This window comes from Oryctolagus cuniculus, chromosome 4 (genome assembly GCF_964237555.1).
Source record: "Oryctolagus cuniculus chromosome 4, mOryCun1.1, whole genome shotgun sequence".
NCBI lineage: Eukaryota > Metazoa > Chordata > Mammalia > Lagomorpha > Leporidae > Oryctolagus > Oryctolagus cuniculus.
The window spans coordinates 17062955-17075972 of record NC_091435.1 but is presented as its reverse complement, the minus strand read 5'-3'; the positions used below and the strand labels follow the sequence as shown (position 1 = coordinate 17075972).

At 40.4% G+C, this 13018-nt stretch overlaps 1 long non-coding RNA gene across 1 annotated transcript in view; it reads right to left on the bottom strand.

Annotated features, from left to right (window-relative positions):
• LOC127494004 (uncharacterized) overlaps positions 1-11879 on the bottom strand; it is a 106591-nt gene extending 94712 nt beyond the window's left edge. The window contains exon 1 of the long non-coding RNA XR_011387753.1: positions 11656-11879. This is a non-coding gene — a long non-coding RNA (uncharacterized lncRNA). The remainder of the gene's footprint in view (positions 1-11655) is intronic.
• Positions 11880-13018: the final 1139 nt, after the last annotated feature.

The window sequence follows — 13018 nt, the reverse complement described above, 5'->3', positions numbered from 1 at the left end:
AAGAACCCAGTTAGCAATATAATTACCACTTTATGAGACCCATAATGGAGAAACCAGGTAAGTGCACCTGGAATTCTTAACTATAGTACTGTGAAATAGGGGCCAGTATTCACAGACTGGGTTAAGCCACTGCCTATGACACCAGCATCTCATGAGGTCCCAGCTGCTGCACTTCCTGTCCAGATCCCTGATAATGTACCTGGGAAAGCAGTAGAAGGTGGTCCAAGTACTTGGGCCCCTGCACCCAAATGCAAGACCCAGGTGGAGTTCCAAGCTTCTAACTTCAGTCTGGCCTAGCTCTGGCAGTTGTGGTCATTTGTGCACTAAATCAATGGACAGATGGTACCCCTCTCTCTCTATCTATCTCATTGTATGTGTGTGTGTGTGTGTGTGTAAAACTCTGTCGTGCAAAAAATAAATCTTTTTAAAAACTGAGACAATAAATGTGATCGTTTTAAACCACTAATTTTAAGGTAATTTGTTATGGAAATAATAGGAAACTCATACAATGCCCTTAACACTCTCAACTGAGCTTTTCTTCCATGTGTCCTGTCCCAAAGATAGCCACCACTTTCCTCCACAAAGAACACACTTTCTTTACACTATTGCTTCCTTGCATTTTGTAGTCTCATCATTGATATAGTGAGGTCCCAGACATTATCTAGCCTTTCCCAACTTCTTAAAAAAATCAACATATCTGCTTAGTCACTTAGCCTACCACGTCCCCGTCCATCCCCTTCTTTTCCTTACAATGTGCCGATGAAGGAACACAGGCTATGTAATGTAGAGCTTTTCTCAGTGGCGATTTTGTTGGTTGCATATTCTCAGTGCAGCTCAGCAAGCTTCTCTGCCTTTTCTACTGCCCAAAAATTGGCAGCTTGATCATTCTCACGTTGGATCACTTTGGCAAGACTAGAGGTGGTAATATATTCTTTCTTCATATAACTCTTTTTTCAGTCTTTCCAAATGGATAATTCAAGAATACAGCACAGGAGTCAGAATATTATCTAGTAATTAAGACACCACTCAGGATGCATGCATCCCATATCAAGTACCTGTGTTTGAACCCAAGCTCCAGTTCCTGACTCCAGCTTCCTGTTTGTGCACATCTTGAGAGTCAGTAATAATGGCTCAGTTGCTTGGGTCCTTGTCACCCACATAGGAGACCTGAACTGAGTCCCTAGATTCTAAATGCAGTCTACCTAGCCCTGGTTATTGTAGACTTAAGGGGAATGAATCAGTGGGTAGGAGCACTCACTCTCTTTCTTCCTTTATCTCTCTGTGCTAAATAGAAAGAATAGAATAGAATAGAATAGAACATGGTGATTAAACTTGTAAGAACCAAAATTACAGAAATTAGTTAAAATCTACCTTTAATTAAAAATGCTGTATCACCAAGGTTATTCACAATATTATTGGTCTCTAGGAATCCTTTCAATCCTGATCCTTCTATGGTTCCACATATGTTATAAACTCATTTCAGCAAACATTTCAGGTACCCACCAGCTGCTAGTGGAAGGGAAAGAAAGGGAAAAATGGAGAATAATCTGAAGGAATTGTCCTCAAGAAATGTAATTCTATTGTACAGAAGACGGTAGTGAAATGGTGCCATCTTATCTAAAATCACCATCTCAAACCCTGGACGCCATCTTGGGCTCTAGCCCAACTACCGACTCCTATAGTAGGTTCTCCAGGACCCAGCCTGGCTTACTAGGAGTCAGGTGACCAAATGGCCCAACCATAAGTGGCAGTCCCACCCCGACTCTAACAGGTTTAGCTGTTCCCAATCCCTCATCCCTGTGTATCTATATCAAGGCCTGTTTCCTGGTCCAGTCCCTCTTTTTCATTCCCTCCTCCACCCTGACAAGTTTCTCCTGTCAATAAACCCCTTCCTTATTCTGGTGTTTGGTGTGTTTTGTGGTGGCCTTTCAGAAGACATAACTCAGTAATTAAAATAAAATATTGAAATGTATTCAATAATTAAAATTATGTCTTAGAAATATGTCTATATACACATACCATATGTACTTTTCTTTAGGGAAAGTAGAAACAAGTAGTATAATATAGGACAGTATTCTTTTTATATACCAAAATAATTTTTAAATGAATTCTGAAACTAAACAGAAAAGTCTAAATGAAGACAAGACAAAATGCTACTGGTATGTTTTATACATTTAAAAAATTTTCATATCATAGATATCAATAAATCATTTGAATATTAATTTTCAATTTTGATAAGTTACATTTAAATGTATGTGTTCTGTATAAAAACATAAATATTTATAGCAGCATTATTCATAATAGTTAAAAATAAAAACCACATTAATGTCACAAATTATGAATGGATAAATAAAATTGGTATATCCAAACAATGGAATATTATTCTATACATAAATGGGTTGAAGCCATGATATATCTACAATATGATGAATTAGAAAACATTGTTCTATACCTTTCTCTGAAGGGAGGAGAGAACTTCCACTTTGACTATGACCTTGTCTAAATATGATTAGAGTTGGCAAACTCGAAAGACCTCCATAACCTTGGCAACTCATGACTAGAGTCTAGGGTGATTACTGATGCCATAAATAAGAGTGTCAATTTGTTAAGTCAACAACAGGAGTCACTGTGCACTTACTCCTCATGTAGGATCTCTGTCCTAAGTGTTTTGTACATTGTGATTTAATGATATAACTAGTACTCAAATAGTATTTTACACTTTGTTTTTCTGTGTGGGTGCAAACTGTTGAAAGCTTTACTTAATGTATGCTAAATTGATCTTCTGTATATAAAGAGAATTGAAAATGAATCTTGATGTGAATGGAAGGGGAGAGGGAGCGGAAGAGGGGAGGGTTGTGGGTGGGAGGGAAGTTGTGGGGGGGGGGGGAAGCCATTGTAATCCATAAGCTGTCCTTTGGAAATTTATATTCTTCAAATAAAAGTTAAAAAAAAGAAAACATTGTTCTAAGTGAAAGAAGCCAGTTATGAAAAGACATTTTTATGCATCCATTCATGTGAAATGTCCACAACAGGCAAATCTATAGAGGTGGACAGTAAGTTGGTGTTTTGCCAGAGGCAGGGGTTAGAGGGAAGAATGGAGACTGACTGCTAATGAGTACTGGGTTTCTTTGTGGGGTGATGAAAATGTTCTGGAATTAGATGGTGGTAACTGCACAACCTTGTGAAACTACTATAATCCATTTACATGTATATTTTAAAGATATTATATGGCAGTGATTATATACCCAGTAAAAATGAAAAAACTGTATAATGTGGGCAGTAACATAATTCATTCAACAAATATTTAGGTTTTATAAAAATCTATACAAAGAGAAGATGGGGGAAACCAGAAAAATGGCATTTTCCAGGGAAACAGTGACTTGATCAGCCCTTGTCCTGACTGTCAATGAACAACTTAATACTTTATCCCTTTTAGTATTTTTTTTTGTTCTACCTAATACTATTGGTTGAACTATTTAATTAACATATAATTATTCATAGGTGTTTAAATTTTAACTGAAAAGTGATCCCTGTTAAATATAAGAGTGGGGAAAAGAGAGAGAGAGAGGGAGGAGATGTGCAGTTTGGGACATGCTCAATCAGACTTGCCCCAAAGGGTAGAGATAGAAATGTGCCAGGGGATTTCAATTCAATCCCATCAAGGTGGCATGTACCAATGACATCTCACTAGTGAAAGTGATCAGTTTCAGCTCACAACTGATCATAATGATAGGATTAAGAGTCAAAGGGATCACACAAACAAGACTAGTGTCTGCTAATACTAACTGATAGAATTAAAAAGGAGATAAGGATCCAACATGGGAAGTGGGATACACAGCAGACTCATAGAATGGCAGTTGTCTTACACAGCGCTCTGGCCTCAGAATCAGCCCTTAAAGCATTTGGATCTGGCTGAAGAGCCCATGAGAGTATTTTAGGCATGGAAAGCCAAGACACCCAGGGGAAAAAAAAAAAAAAAACTGAATGAAAGATCTCTGCGAGTGAGATCCCAGTGGGAAGAACAGGTCATCAAAGAAGGAGGTACCTTTCTCTGAAGGGAGGAGAGAACTTCCACTTTGACCATGGCCTTGTCTAAATATGATCAGAGTCGGTGAACTCAGGGGGCTTCCATAGCCTTGGCAGCTCATGACAAGAGCCTAGGGTGATTACTGATGCCATAAACAAGAGTGTCAATTTGTTAAGTCAACAACAGGAGTCAGTGTGCATTTACTCCCCATGTAGGATCTCTGTCCTTAATGTGTTGTACAATGTGAATTAATGCTGTAACTAATACTCAAACAGTACTTTACACTTTGTGTTTCTGTGTGGGTGTAACCTGTTGAAATATTTACTTAATATATACTAAACTGATCTTCTGTATATAAAGAGAATTGAAAATGAATCTTGATGTGAATGGAATGGGAGAGGGAGCAGGAGAAGGGAGGGTTGCGGGTGGGAGGGAAGTTACAGGGAGGAAAAAGCCATTGTAATCCAATAGTTGTACTTTGGAAATTTATATTTATTAAATAGAAGTTTAAAAAAGAGAGACATAGACTATAATAAATAGTAATGGGGGACTTCAGTACCCCACTTTCTGCAACAGACAGCTGAAATAGACAGAAATTCAGCAAGGAAATGACAGTCAATTAACACGGTAGACCAAATGGACCTAATAGATATCTACAGAATTTTTCATCCTACAGTTGTAGAAAACATATTCTTTGCACCAATGCAATGAACTTTCCCTAGGATAGACCACATGCTAGGTCATAAAGCAAGTCTCAGCAAATTCAAAAAATCAAAATCATATAATGCATATTCTCTGACCACAATGGAAAGAAGCTGGAAATCAACAAATCAAGAATCTCTAGAACATATGCAAATACATGGAGACTGAACTACGTGCTCCTAAATGAAGAGTAGATCATAGAAAAAATCAAAAGAGAAATTTAAAAATTTATGGAAATGAATGAAGATGACAATACAATTTATCAAAACTTACGAGATGAAGTAAAAGCAATGTTAAGAAGAAAGTTTATAGAAATTGGAGCCTGCTTCAAGAAACTGGAAAGGCACCATATAAGTGAGCTATCAATGCATCTAAAGAACCTGAAAAGCAACATCAAATCAAACACAATATTAGTAGATTAAAAGAAATTATTAAAATTGGAGAAGAAATAAACAAAATGGAAACAAAAATTCAAAATATCAATGAAAAAGTTTAAAAAATTATATACCATTGGCCTAAAAACTAAAAAAATTGAGGGTGGAGACTCAAATAAATTAAAGAAAAGGGAAATATAACAACAGATACCACAGAAATTAAAGAGTCATTAGGAATTACTGCAAAGAGCTGTATACCAACAATTTGGGAAACATAGAAGATATGGATTGATTCCTGGGCACATAAAACCTTCCAAAATTCTGCCATGAAGATGTAGAAAACTGAAACATACCAATAACTGAGACAAAAACTGAAGCAGTAATAAAGACCCCTCCCAAAATGAAGAACCCAGTAGCAAAAGGCTTCAGCTCAATTCTACCAGACATTTAAAGAAGAACTAACTCCACTTCTTCTCAAGCTATTCAAAACAATTCAAAGGGAGGCAATCCTCCTAAATTCCTTCTATGAAGCCAGCATCATTAATTCCAAAATCCGAAAGAGATGCAACAGAAAGAGAACTACAAACCAATTTCCCTGATAAACATACACACAAAAATCCTCAACAAAATACTAGCCAATCAAATCCAGTAGCACAGCAGTAAGATCATTCACTTGGACAAAGTGAAATTTATCCCTAGAATGTAGAGATAGTTCAACATTCACAAATCAAACAATGTGATACACTATTTTAACAAATTGAAGAACAAAAATCATATGATTACCTCAATAGGTACAGAGAAAACATTTGATAAAATACAACATCTGTTCATGATGAAAAGCTTAAGCAAATTGGGTATAAAAGGAACATCCCTCAACACAATCAAGGAAATTTATGAAAAACCTACAGCCAGAATCCTGTTGAATGGGGAAATGGTGGAAGCATTCCTACTAATGCCTGGAACCAGACGAGGGTGCTCACTCTCACCATTGCTATTTCAAATAGTCCTGGAAGTTTTAGCCACAGTAATTATGTTAGAAAAAGAAATCAAAGGAATACAAATTGGGAAGGAGGAAGTCAAACTATCCCTATTTGCAGATGACATGTTTATATATATTAGAGATACAAAAGACTCCACTAAGAGACTATGGAACTCATAAAAGGGTTTGGTGAAGTGGCAATATATAAAAATAAAACTAAAAAATCAATAGCCTTTATATACACAATGTCATGGCTGAGAAAAAACTTCTAAGTTCAATCCCACTCAAAATATCTACAAAAAATCAAATACCTTGGAATCAATTTAACCAAGGACATCAAAGATCTCTATAATGAAAATTAGAAACATTATAGAAAGAAATAGAAGAAGACAACAAATAATGGAAAAGTCTTCCATGTTCATGGGTTGAAAGAATCAATATCATCAAAATGTCCATATTACTGAGAGCAATTTTCATATTCAATGTGATACCAATCAAAATACCAAATACATTCTTCTTCGATATAGAAAAATCAATGCTTAAAATTCATATGGAAACACAGGAGGCCCTGAATAGCTAAAGCAATCCTATATAACAAAAACAAAGCGAGAGGCATCACAATACCAGATTTCAAGACATATTACAGGGTAGATATAATCAAAACTGGCACAAAGACAGATGCGAAGACAAATGGAACAGAAGAGAAACCCCAGAAATGAATTCACACATCCACAACCAACTTATCTTTGACAAAGTAGCTAAAATCAATCCTTGGAGCAAGTACAGTCTGAAAATAAATTGTGCTGTGGAGAGGGTGGTGCTGTGGCCTAGTGGGTAAAGTCACCACCTACAGTGCTGGCCTCCCATATGGATGCCGGCTCCAGTCCCAGCTGGTTCCACTTCTAATCCAGCTCTCTGCTATGGCCTGGGAAAGCAGTAGAAGCTGGCCCAAGTCCTTAGACCCCTGCACCCACATGGGTGATCTGGAAGAGGTGCCTGGCTCCTGGCTTCAGATCTGCACAGCTCTCATTGCACCCAATTGGGGAGTGAACCAGAGGAGGAAGACTTTCTGTCTCCCTCCCTCTCTCCCTCCCTTTCTCTCTCTCTCTCGCTCTCTCTGCCATTTCTCCTCTCTCTGTCTAACTCTTTCAACTAAATAAGTAGATCTTTGGCTGGCACTGCAGCCCAATAGGCTAATCCTCTGCCTGCGGCACCAGCACACCAAGTTCTAGTCCTGGTCGAGGCGCCAGATTCTGTCCTTGTTGCCCCTCTTCCAGTCCTGCTTTCTGCTGTGACCCGGGAGTGCAGTGAAGGATGGGCCAAGTCCTTGGGCCCTGCACCCTCATGGGAGACCAGGAGAAGCACCTGGCTCCTGGCTTCGGGTCAGCACGGTGCACTGGCCACAGCATGCTGGCCACAGCAGCCACTGGAGAGTGAACCAATGGAAAAGGAATACCTTTCTCTCTGTCTCTCTCTCACACTGTCCACTCTGCCTGTCAAAAATAAAATAAAAATAAAAAATAAGTAGATCTTTAAAATAAATAAATAAATTGTGCTGGGAAAACTGGATCTCTGCATGCAAAAGTTTGAAATAAGACCCCTATCTTACAGATTACTCAAAAATCCACTCAAAAATGCATCAAAGACCAAATCTATGACCAACCATCAAATTATCAGAGAACATTGGGGAAACCCTGCAAGACATTTCCATAAGCAAAGACTTCTTGGAAAAAGTCCCCAGAAGTGCAGGACATCAAATCCAAAATTGACAAATGGGATTACATTAAATTGAGAAGCTTCTGTACTGCAAAAGAAACACTCAGCAAAGTGAAGTCAACCAACAGAATGGGAAACAATGTTTTCAAACTATGCAACTGATAAAGCATTAACATGCAGAATATATGCAGTGTTAAAGAAAATAAACAACAAGTAAACAATCCAGTTAAGAAATAGGCAACAGACTCAAATGGGCATTTTTCAAAAGAGGAAATCCAAATGGCCAACAGACACATGAAAAAATGCTCAGGATAACTAGCTATCAGGGAAATGTAAACCAAAATGACAATGAGGTTTCACCTTACTCCCATTAGAATGGCTTGATATAAAAATCAACAAACAAATGCTGGAGAGGATGTGGGGGAAAGATATCCTAATCCACTGTTGGTGATAATGTGGACTGGTGTAGCCACTGTGGAAACAGCATGGAGATATTTCAGAAACCTAGATACTGTCCTGACATATGCTCCAGACAATCAACTCCTGGAAATTTACCCAAAGGAAATGAAATCAGCATATGAAAGAGTTATCTATACCCCCATGTTTATTACAGCTTCATTCCCAATAGCTAGGAAATGGAATCAACCCAAATGCCCATCAGCTGAAGACTGGATAAAGAAATTGTGGAAAATATACACCATGGAATACTATACAGCAATTAAAAAAAGTGAAATCCTGTCATTTGCAACAAAAGGGATGTAACTGGAAAACATTATACTTAATGAAATAAGCCAGTCCCGAAAAAGCAAATGGCATATATTCTCCCCGACCTGTGGTAACTAATAGAGTACCTAAAAGGTAATCTGTAGAAGTGAAGTTGACACTTTGAGATGCGATGACTTTGAACAGCCTTTGTCTTGACTGTTGGGGAACAGTTTTTTTTCCATGCTATTTGTTGAACTCTTTACTTAGAGTATGGTTAATTTCATGTGTACAAAATTAGTTGAAAATATATCTCAGTAAACATTAAGAATGGGAATAGGATAGGAAGGAGGATGATGAGTGGGAGTGAAAGTGGGAAGGAGGATACGGCAACAAGAATCACTATGTTCTTAAAGTTGTATTTATGAAATACATGAAGTTTGTATACCTTAAATAAAAGGTTTCTAGGTAATAATAAAAAAGGTTAGAATCCAATCAGACAAAAAAAGAGAAAAGAATTTAAAAGAATGAAGAAAGTCTATGTAAAATATACCATTAAATGACCAAATATTCATATGTTAAGTACTCCTGAAAGGGAAGAAAAATAAAAAGGCATTAAAAACTTGCTAAATGAAATATTTGAAAATTTCCCAGGTCTTAAAAGAGACATGGACATCCAGACATGAGAATCTCAAAGAATTCCAAGCAGACTCAACCAAAAAATTTCTTTTCCAAAACATATCATTGTCAAATTGTCAAAAGTTAAAGACAAGGAAAGAATCGTAAAGGCAGAAAAAGCATCAAGTCACATGTAGAGGAAAATCAATTAGATTAATATCAGACTTCACAACAGAAACCCTACAGGCCAGAAGAGAGTGGGATGATATATTCAAGATCTTAAAAGAAAAAAATACTTCCAACCCTGTCGCTGCCCCTCTTCGTGGAGGAACGACACTAAGCCCTGCCTAGGCTTCATATCCGAGTCACGGCACCATTATGTCGCTCCCCGTCTTCGTGGAGGAACGACACAGGACCCTGCGCTGTTCTTTTGTCTGCTCGGCCCTCCCCGGGTTTGCTGCTGGTTCTTCCTGGGTTGGCTACCGTCCCTTCCACCTCCGTGGAAGGGTGGTTCCCCCTAGCCACTTTCCCCACTTCCGCGGGGGAGCAGCATACCGCCGGCCGGCCGGCTCTCTCGGGGGCTGCACAGGTGTTCCTTCAGATAGATGTTCCCTTTAGATGTTCCTTCGTGCATGCCGTCTCTCTCCTCCTTTATAGTCCTCCTCCGCCAATCCCAACTCGGCTGCCCACACGCCGAGTACGCTGCTCTCCAATCAGGAGCAAGTCCTACAGTTTATTGGTTGAACTGGAGGCAGCTGTGCAGAAGCTGTTTACTTCTCTCCCAGCGCCATATTGTGGGAGAGCAGATGCATAGAATAAGTCTTAATTCCAGTAACTCAGTCCAGTCCGGGCTGCTCCCCACACAACCCAGAATATTATATCCAGCAAAGCTATCCTGTAAAAATGAGGAAAAAATAAAGTATTTTCCAAATAAGCAAAAACAGAGAATTCACTGCCACCAGACCAGCCTTACAAGAAATACTGGGGGTCGGCGCTGTGGCGTAGTGGATAGAGTTGCCACCTGCAGTGCCTGCATCCCATATCAGCACTGGTTCAAGTCCCTGCTGCTCCAATTCCAAACCAGCTCCCACGTGGGAGAACCAGAGGAGGCACAGCTCCAGCCATTGCGGCCATTTGGGGAGTGAACCAGCGGTTGGAAAATGTGCCTCTCTCGCACGCTCACTCTCTCCCTTTCTCCCTCTCTCTCTCCCTCTCTCTCTCTCTCTCTCTCTCTGCCTCTGCCTCTCTATAACTCTGCCTTTCAAATAAATAACTCTTTTTTAAAAAGGACATTGAAAGATTCTATTCAGCAAGAAAACATAAGAATCATAAACATATATGCACACAACACAAGATGACCCAGACATAAGCAGTAAATACTATTAGATCTAAAGACAGAGATAGACTCCAATACAGTTATAGTGGGCGACTTAAACACCCCACTCTCATCAATGGACAGATCATCCAGACCAAAAAAATCAGTAAAGATACATCAGAGTTGAAACACAATCAAGCAAATGAACCTAACAGACATTTACAGTACATTTCACCCAACAGCTACAGAATACAAATTCTCATTAGCACATGGAACATTTTCTAGGATAGACCACGTATTAGGCCACATATCCAGTCTCAGCAAATTTAAAAAGATTGAAATCATATATTTTATCTTCTCGGACCATAAAGGAGTAAAACTAGAAATCAACAATGAGAAAAACAACGGAATACTCATAAATACTTGGAAATTAAACAACATGCTACTGAATGATCAATGGACCATTGAAGAAATTGAAAAGAAAATCAAAATCTTTCTTGAAATAAATGAAAATGAAAACAACATATCAAAATCTGTGAGAGGACTATCAGAAATGTTTGACAAAGAACTGAAAAAACAGCAAAAACTCCATAGGACAGAAGGAGAGAGGGCAGGGACATCACTGCAGCCAACCACATGGTGAAGCCAGCTGCCCACTGTGAGCCACAATCATTCCACAACAAGGGAGGAAGAAATCATCTCTTGTCCCTCTGCCCACAGTTTTAGCTGAGAAGGAATTCCACAGGCACCTACTGGCTTTTACTTCAGCCTGGAAAGCAACTACCAGGCTTGGAGCAAGGAAGTTGAACTGCTTCTTCCCCTCCCCTACTCCTGCAGAGCACCATACTCAGCAATAAAAAGTCAGGCAGTGGTCCTGTGTTCCCCTCCTTCCAGTATCAGAATCAGCATCAGGATACACCATCTTCTTATGGAGAAATAAGAGGAGACTACAGCAACCCGTGTCACTGGGGATATTGCCTGTGAGAGAACCCTGGGGACCACCAGGACTCTGAACATGGCCTGCAGCACTAGCTAGTGACAGGGTGCCCACCTAAACCCATGAAGCAAGACCACATTGTCTGTTTTCCATCCCCTCCACAAGGGCTCCCAGGAAATATGCCATCTTAAAAGGAAAGTACAAGCTGCCAGCCATGCAAGTACAGCTCCTGCATGTGTGACTAGCGGGTTATATCTGAGGGAAAAATCTGCGGTCTCCACTGACCTTGAGTCTGTCCTGGAGAGTTGGAAGGGGGCAGGACACCCACTTAAGCCTGTGAGGTGCACCCTCCTCATGTATCACCGGTGCCTGTATTTAAACTGCCAAGGCAGAACACCAAAAGGCAGCTGGGTCTGGGAAGGTCTCAGCTCTCTCCACAAATGGAGCAGCCTCATAGGGCTGAGAGTGGATGCCCTGCTCTCTGTGACAGGTGGAGCCCTTCATGCTATGACTGTCAGAATTCTGTGACTGCACAATGGGCATGGAATGTAGCTGGGTCTCTGGGCGATCACTGTGTCTGGCTTCAAGGATCAGATATCCCTGAGTACCTGGGGTGGGTACTCAGGTTCTGTGCACAGATGGCTCTGTGTTCACAGAGAGCACAGTACAATCCTTTGTGTTGCTCTTGTGGATGTGAGTGGGGTGTAGCCACTGTGGGCTCATGCTGGGCATTGGTCAACTTGGCAGAGGGGAGGTGAGAAAGTGATCACGCTAGCCACTGTGATCACACCCTCCCCCCTACTGAACTTAGAGGTCTACCATGCCCAATGTGGGTGTCACCCTAGACCCTTCTACCATTCTCAAACACTAACCAGAGATTCCTGGCCTCACCCAGCACACACCTCTGAATATCCACTGAAGGAGAGGAGACTGAAATATGTCACAGAGGCACATCACAGATAAAATCCATCAAAGGAGAAAACTAATAAGTAGCTCTACAAATACCTAAAAATAACTTTCAAACATGAGGAACAAGAACAAGGAAGACAGTATGACTCCCCCAAAGGAACACAATAATGCTGCAATATCACAATGTAAAGATGAAGAGATTGGGGCGGGCGCTGCGGCTCACTAGGCTAATCCTCTGCCTTGTGGCACCAGCATACCAGGTTCTAGTCCCGGTCAGGGCACCGGAGTCTGTCCTGGTTGCCCCACTTCCAGGCCAGCTCTCTGCTATGGCCCGGGAGTGCAGTGGAGGATGGCCCAAGTACTTGGGCCCTGCACCCCATGGGAGACCAGGATAAGTACATGGCTCCTGCCATCGGATCAGCGCGGTGCACCAGCTGTGGCGGCCATTGGAGGGTGAACCAACGGCAAAAGGAAGACCTTTCTCTCTCTCTCTCTCTCTCTCTCACTGTCTACTCTGCCTGTCAAAAAAAAAAAAAAAAAAGATGAAGAGATTGATGAAATGCCTGAAAAGGAATTCAAAAGAATTATGATAGAATTACACAAAAGTGATGAAAAGCAAACTCATGGGTTAAGGAAATGCAGGGGCTGCTGCTGTGGCTTAGTGGGTAAAGTGCCAGGATCCCATATGGGCGCCTGTTCGAATCCCTGCAGCTCCACTTACAATCCAGCTCACTGTTAC